At 39.2% G+C, this 7,972-nt stretch overlaps 2 pseudogenes; both read right to left on the bottom strand.

The window, feature by feature from the left end:
• Positions 1–323: 323 nt before the first annotated feature.
• On the bottom strand, positions 324–7,123 carry LOC100439638 (reticulon-4-interacting protein 1, mitochondrial-like; annotated as a pseudogene).
• On the bottom strand, positions 4,854–4,954 carry LOC112135929 (U6 spliceosomal RNA; annotated as a pseudogene).
• Positions 7,124–7,972: the final 849 nt, after the last annotated feature.

Here is a 7,972-nt window from a genome sequence, read left to right as displayed (position 1 = left end):
AGCTTTGCAAATCAGAAATGACATTCCTTTCCTGGGGTGTGATGCTTCTGTAATTGTGATTTTACACTTTTTGAAAGCTATGACTTCTTGATCCTATAGTATATTGCAGGGAGGTCAGAATCATCTGGGGAAACTTCTTCAAATGCATGTGCGCACACACACACACACACACACACACACACACACTCACACACATACACACATCCCTCACTCCCTGGGCAGAATGCCAAGTCACACTGCCTAGACATCCTTCAGAAAAATACATCCATCTGAACTCTGATAGAATGCCGGGGGATCTCTGCCCTGTGCTATAACAGGGGGTGCTATGCGTGTGGGGAGGGGATTGGTCCCACTACATCTGTAGAAAGATGCTGTATAATGAGGTTTCGCTGTGTTTTCCTCACTTCTTCACTCTTCTGGGAGACGATGGTAGAAAGAACTTTATTACTTTCTGTCCAGTTTATTTGACTAGTATCCAAAATCTGTGCTTTATCATTGGTCATGGGAAAGCTGAAGAAAGGAAGAACATAAAAAGATAGTATACATGAAGAGGATACTGATAATCTCAGAACCAAGGATTTCTATCATGGCTTTGTTGTTGTTTGTTTCTTTTTTGCCAGCATGCCAAAAAGAACCTTCATTTACTTTTATAATCACCTGTTATGCTTTTTTGCCACGTGACTTTGGAGCAGATGCTTTCTGGGCTGCAGCTTTTTGACCCTTCTTGAACTTTCGGAGGAGGTGCTGCCTTCTGGCCTGTGGCTTTCTGGTGGAAGCTTCTGGGCTGGAGACTTCTTGTCTGCTTTTGAACCCCAAGAAAGCAAATGCTTTGGGCAAGTAGCTTAACCTCTTTGTGTCCTACTTTTCTTTTCTCTCAATGGGGATAATAATATACAGGTGGTATTACAATGATGATATTGTACAAAAAAAAATAGTGCATTAAAAACAAGGTAAAAACCGCCAGCTGACATTTTCTAAGTGCTTACTATGGACCAGGCACAGTTGTAAGCATTTGACACTTTCGAGTTCATTAACTCTCATAACATAAAATCACTGAATATACATAAGGTTCTCACATCAGGGCAGGGCACATGGCAAGCCCTTTTTAATTGTTAGTTGTGATTCTGAAAAACTGCTAAATAATAATCTGTATGATTAAACCTTTTTTTCCATTCTGATGGGCAGTTATCTCCTCATTTTCACTATTATGAATAGTGCTTTAGTGAACATCACTGTATGTATCTCCTTTGTGCATGTTTAAGAATTTCTGGGAGAAGGGAGCAGGGACCTGGGAAAGTCTAGAAATAGAATGCTGTCATGCATTTAGCCTGTTTCCTTCATTCTGAAAAAAAAAAAAAAATCAGTAGTATATGTTTCCTCACCGCTCAAGAGAGCTTTAAAACATAAACAAATATTAGCCAGGTGTGGCGGCGTGCACTTTAATCCCTGTTACTTGGGAGGCTGAAACAGAAGAATCGCTTGAACCTGGGAGGCGGAGGTTGCAGTGAGCTGAGATCACACTGCTGCACTCCAGCCTGGGTGACAGAGCGAAACTCTGTCTCAGGAAAAAAATTAAAATTAAAATAAATAAATAAAAGATCACTTTTTTCTTTAAACGTTGATTTGTAGATAGTATTTGAATTACAATGTGCTACACTAAACAGAGTGTACCAGTAGGATGGCTAATGGTGATTTACCTTTTGTCAATTTGAATTAGAGGATAAATTTAATTGAAAAATATTAGCATGTAGACAACATTAATTTGAGAAGGTGTGATTATCAGCTTCTCTGCCTCTGTTTTTTGTTGTTTTTTGTTTGTTGTTATATTGTTGTTTTTGTTTTTGGCTGTTTCTGCAGATTGACATTAATTGCTGGCCTTGTGACCAGATACCATTTTCCAGTTTTCAAGAGAAAGGGCGATACTTCAGGTTTTGTGACACATCCTAATGAGCTTTTCCAACTACTCTGCTACCACTCTTGTTCTGTATTTGAAGAACAAAGAGTGCAGATTTGAACAGGGCCGGTCCCAGCTCACCTGAATACCAGTGAGAATTAAATCTCAGCCCTTGTCTCTGATTGCCCAGTGCCTCTCAATTTGCTGTGATTGTGTGAAACAGATTGCCCAAGGAGCTGGCCCTGGTCACAACATGCCTCACAAACTGAAACAGTGACAGCAGGGGTGATTGATAGAAGTCCTTCTATGAGTAGCAGGTGCTACCCAGGTGAACCAAACCGTGGCCATTATTGTTTTGGGTCAGAATGCAATTAGTGTCAGAAACAAGAGCAGCCTTCTGAACTGTTCTGTGCTTCCTCTCAAGTAAGCATGCAGTGGTTTACAATATTTTTGTTTGCATTTCCCTGCCACTGGTGAAGTGAAGAATCTCTTCATACTATTCTTTTGTATTTCTTCTTTATTGTGTGTTCTTGCTCCTTGCCCATATATATGTTTTTATAAATTAATGGTTTATTTTTTAATAATAGTTACTCAAATCAAATGTCATTTTCTTACTTTCCTATTTTAACTTCTTACTTTATTTCATTTTTTTCATGGACACCTCTAATATCATATGACTTTATTTCTTTAATTGCACTTACTATTATTTTATTTTATTTTTAATTTTTTTAATACAAAGTTGAGATGGGGGTCTCATTATATTGCCCAGGCTGGTCTCGAACTCCTGGGCTCAAGTGACCCTCCCACCATGGCCTCCCAAAGTGCTGGCATTATAGGCATGCCCCACTGCACCCAGCCTATGATTTTAAATTATCTTTTATTTCTTACCATATTTGTTGCTACTAATTTGTTTATTCACTTCTTTATTAGCAAAGATCTTGCCAGTTTTGTTTGCCATTGTATTTGTAAGAGCCTGGTTTATAGAAGACACAAAGTATTTGATAAATTAATAAATTGCATTATTGCTTTGATACCTATAAAATACAGTAGATACCTGTGATACATGATACACAATCAAGTATCTAGGGGATTGTGTAGGCATCAACCCCCTACACGATCAAAAGTTCAAATATAACTTTTAAGCCGGGTGCAGTGGCTCACACCTGTAATCCCAGCCCTTTGGGAGGCCAAGATGGGCGGATCACTTGAGGCCAGGAGTTCCAGACCAGCTTGGCCAACGTGGTGAAACCTCATCTCAACGAAAAAAACAAAAACAAAAATAAAAAACTTGCCAGGCGTGGTGGCACACACCTGTAACCAGCTACTTGGGAGGCTGAGGTGGGAGAATCGCTTGAACCCAGGCGGCGGAAGTTGCAGTGAGCCAAGATCAAGCCACTGCACTACAGCCTGAGCAACAGAGCGAGACTCTGTCTCGAAAAAAAAAAAAAAAAAAGGGAAAAAGGCAAACATACCTTTAAACTCCCCCAAAACTTAACTACTGATAGCCTACTGTTGACCAGAAGCCTTACCAATAACACACACAGTTAACATATATTTTGTAGGTTATATGGATTATGTACTGTTATCTTACAATAAAGTAAGCTAGAGAAAATGTTATTAAGAAAATCATAAGGAAGAGAAAACATATTTACTATTCATTAAATGGAAGTGAATCATCATAAAGGTCTTCTTCATCTTTGTTGTCTTCACCTTGAGTAGGCTGAGGAGGAAGAAAAAGAGTTGGTCTAGCTGTCTCGGATGGCAGTGGGGAACAAAATCTGCATCTAAGTGGAACTGTGCAACACAAACCAGTGTTGTTCAAGGGTCAACTGTATACCAGTATCTTGACATTAACAGATGGTGGATTATTGTGTGTTCTCCTCTAAATTAAACTTAATGAAATCTGTTGCAAGCCCAGCTTTCAGTAGTTTAAAGAACAAAGGGAATTCTCTGGTGACAGTAAAAATGTTTAGCTGAGTTGTAGGAGTTTCAAGGCAGTAAGGTAGGAAGGTTTCCTGTTTCAACCAGATCAGCTCCTCGCTCATCAGCATTCCTTTTTTTCTTGTTTTGAGATGGAGTCTCTCTGTTGCCCAGGCTGGAGTGCAATGTCCTGATCTTGGCTCACTGCAAACTCCACCTCGTGGGTTCAAACAATTCTCCTGCCTCAGCCTCCCCAGTAGCTAGGATTACAGGTGCATGCCACCACATCCAGCTATTTTCTGCATTTTTGGTAGAGACGGGGTTTCGCCATGTTGGCCAGGCTGGTCTCAAACTCCTGACCTCAGGTGATTCACCTGCCTTGGCCTCCCAAAGTGCAGGGATTACAGGTGTGAGCCACGGAGCCCGGCCACTCATCAGCATTTCACAAAGACATCCTGCACAAGCTTTTGTTTGAAGAAAGTTTCCATTGCTCAAAACAGGAAGTTGGGGTCATGTGGGAGAAATCACTGTTTTAGGGAATCTGGAGAAAAAGGTAATGGAAATGACTTTACATTTTAAGTTATATTTATTTTTCCCTTTAAACATCAGTGTGCTGTTATTATTAATGTTTTTATAATATAAAAATATAGGCTGGGCACGGTGGCTCACACCTGTGTTCCCAGCACTTTGGAAGACTGAGGTGGGTGGATCACTTGAGGTCAGGAGTTCAAGACCAACCTGATCAACATGGTGAAACACTGTCTCTACTAAAAATACAAAAATTTGCTGGGTATGGTGGCGAGTGCCTGTAATCCCAGCTATTCGGGAGGCTGAAGCAGGAGAATTGCTTGAATCAGGGAGGCGAAGGTTGCAGTGAGCCAAGATTGCACCATTGCACTGTAGCCTGGGCAACAGAGCATGATTCCATCTCAAATGCATATATATATAATATAACATAATATATAATAATATGGTATATAATTACCTCTGGCTCAATTTTAAAGATTTAAGCAATTTATGCTCGTTTAGAAATAAATGAAAAAATATGGAACACTTCATGCATTTGTAGTCATTTTTGTGCAGGGCCATGTCAGTCTTCTCTGTATCATTCCAATTTTAGTATGTATATTATCAAAATGAGCACCCTTTTGTCCATATTTTAAACTAGGATGGTAAATATTTCTTTTTGATTTATAGAAACTTTTTGTATAATAGGAATGTTAATATTTGTCTGTAAAATATGTTGCAAATTCTTTTCTTCCTAGCATGTCATTTGTCTATTAATTTTATTTATGGGCTGGGCATGGTGGCTCATGCCTATAATCCTAGCACTTTGGGAGGCTATGTGTGAAGGATCACTTGAACTCAAGAGTTTGAGACCAGCCTGGGCAAAACAGTGAGACCCTGTCTCTACAAAAAGTACACTAATAAGCTGGGCATGTTGGTGCATGCCTGTAGTTCCAGTTACTTAAGAGGCTGAGGTGGAAGGAGTGCTTGAGCCTGGGAGGTCCAGGCTGCAGTGAGCCATAATTGTGCCACTCCAGCCTGGGTGACAGAGCAAGACCCTATCTCAAAAAAAAAAAAAAAAATCATTTATGATCTCTTTCTTAGTATCAAATTTTTAAATTTTTATGTGGTCAAGTGCATATCTTTTTTGTGGTCTTCCTCACCCGAGATTATGAATATACAGTATTCCCTGTATTTTCTTCACAGTTCTTCTGTTTTTAACATTTATAGCATATTTTGAGGCAAGGATATTAGTATAGTTTTCTTTCTGGATGAATTGCCAATGATTTCAACACCATTTATTTAATAGATTTATTTAATAGTTCAGTTTTTGCTTATTTGAAATGTTTCCTGTATTATAAACAGGATTATGATTCAAACATACGTCTATTCCGAACTTACTATTACATTGATACTATTTGTTGATACTTTCTTCTGCACTGATACCACACTGTTTTAACTACTATAGCTTTATAGCGTGTTTTATTATCTGGTAGGACAAGGTTCCCTTCTCTATTTTTTTTTATTTCCAAAAATAGGCAGCTTTTACCAACCAATTTCTCTTTCATATAAACTTTCTTTTTTTTTTTTAATCACTAAACTGCATTTTTATTAAAACAACATTAATTACAGTCTTTCCTCATGTGTGTCCTCTTTCCACCTTAAGGAAGGCTTCTAGAACTTTAGAAAAAGGAAAGATTTGTTCAATAACTGGTCCAATGTTTCCCGCATCTACCAGTTCTGCAATGTCACCTAAACGTGGACCACTGGCCATGAAAAACGCCCAGCAATAATGGACTCCTTTCCAGAAATGCTTTAATGCCTTCGAACCTATAGTGACTCCTGCCTGCAACATGCCATCTGCTATGCCCAATTGGTCCATGTTCAGGAGGAAAGGACTCACCAAAGTCACATAGGTGGCTCCTGACCATTTCTTGAGAAAATCTGGAGCCCATGTTTCAGTGGATCCGCCAACATTACCAAGGATGAAATCAAACGGTTTTAAGGATTTCAACTGCTCTTCCACACTTCCAAATTTGTAATCAATTACATCATCTGCCCCAAGCTTCTTTATAAGCTCACTGGCATCTTGAGCGCAAACTGCTGTCACATGAGCATCCCATGCTTTTATTACCTGTATAGCAAAACTACCAACTCCACCTGAAGCGCCTAAGATATGAACACATCTTCCTGTGCAATTCGTGTCATTCAGGCCACCAACTTTGTTTATGGCAGATGAGGCTGTGAGAGCCACATATGGCGAAGAGGCAGCTTGATAGATGAGTGAGTGATTTGGGTTTGTGAGAGACCTCGTTTCCACTGACTACAACAAACTCTGAAAGAGTGCCTTGTTTCCAAGAGGAACTGCAGCCCAGACCTCATCTCCAGGCTTGAAGTACTTCACGTCAAGCCCACATTCCATCATCACGCCAGAGACATCCCGAACCAGAGTCAGAGGAAATTCTTCTCCTTTGATTTTCATGTGTAAAGGATTACGCTTCATATTTAAAGCTGTAGCTCCATAACCACTTCTCATATTGACGTCCATAGGATTTACACTGCCAGGGTGAACTTTACAATGACTTCATTTGGATAGCATATGATAGGTATCATCATGTTCTGAGTCAATCGAAGCACTTCATTCTTCCCATACTTATCTATCACCCAAGCAGGCATGACAGTGCTCCTTGGAGAGGTAGTACTAATCCTTCTAATGGAAGGCCTCTGGACAACTTTGCTTCTCCAGAAGCAAACCGCAGTACACGCATTTCTTCCAAGTACACAAGTCTTCAGAAATTCCATTGTAAACACTGGTCAAACTGCATGCTCAAATTCAAATACACTTGGACTGGATCAAACTCTCACCCCTGAATTCAGTCAAATTCTGCCAAACATATGGGCTAGTTTCAAAATTGAGCATGCAAAATGGAGCATTCGAAAATGAAGTTAAACAAACCTGTCCTGGGAGCCCTCTGTGGAACAAGCAGACACTGCTCGCAATCCAATGCCAGAGAATCAAACGCTTGCAGACTGCTGCCGCGACCTTGGCCGAGAATCTCCTTGCCTTCATGTAAACTTTCAAGTTGGCTTGTCATGTCAAAAAATTGGTAAGATTTTGTTTGGAATTATATTGAATTTATACCTTAATTTGAAAGACTTAAAGTCTTTGCATAGTTTATTTGTCCATTCCAGAAAGTTCTGTCTCTCTTAATTTACTCATGTCTTTTATATCTTTGAAAACAGTTTTCTAGTTTTCCTTTTTTAATTTTTTAAAGTTTATTTTTATTTTTTGTAGAGACAGGGTCTTGCTTTGTTGCCCAAGCTGGTCTTAAACTCCTAATCTTAAGCAGTCCTCCTGTCTTGGCCTCCCAAAGTATTGAGATTACAGGCGTTAGCCACTGCACCTGGCCACTCTAGTTTTCTTAGTACAAGTGTACCCACTTATTGTTATCTCTATTCCTAAGTGTTTTATACTTTTCTGCTGTTGTAAATGAGACTTTTTGTAGGTTATTTCCAAATTTATTATTTCTTTAATTTTTGTACATTGACCTTTTATTGAGACACCATATTAAACTCCCTTAACTTCTCTCTCTTTTGCTTTTTTTGATTAATTTTACCTATAGACTTAGTTCTATAGTTTCAACTCTATAT

Source organism: Pongo abelii, chromosome 10 (genome assembly GCF_028885655.2).
Source record: "Pongo abelii isolate AG06213 chromosome 10, NHGRI_mPonAbe1-v2.0_pri, whole genome shotgun sequence".
In the NCBI taxonomy this organism is placed as follows: domain Eukaryota; kingdom Metazoa; phylum Chordata; class Mammalia; order Primates; family Hominidae; genus Pongo; species Pongo abelii.
This window is presented reverse-complemented; position numbering and strand designations above follow the sequence as displayed.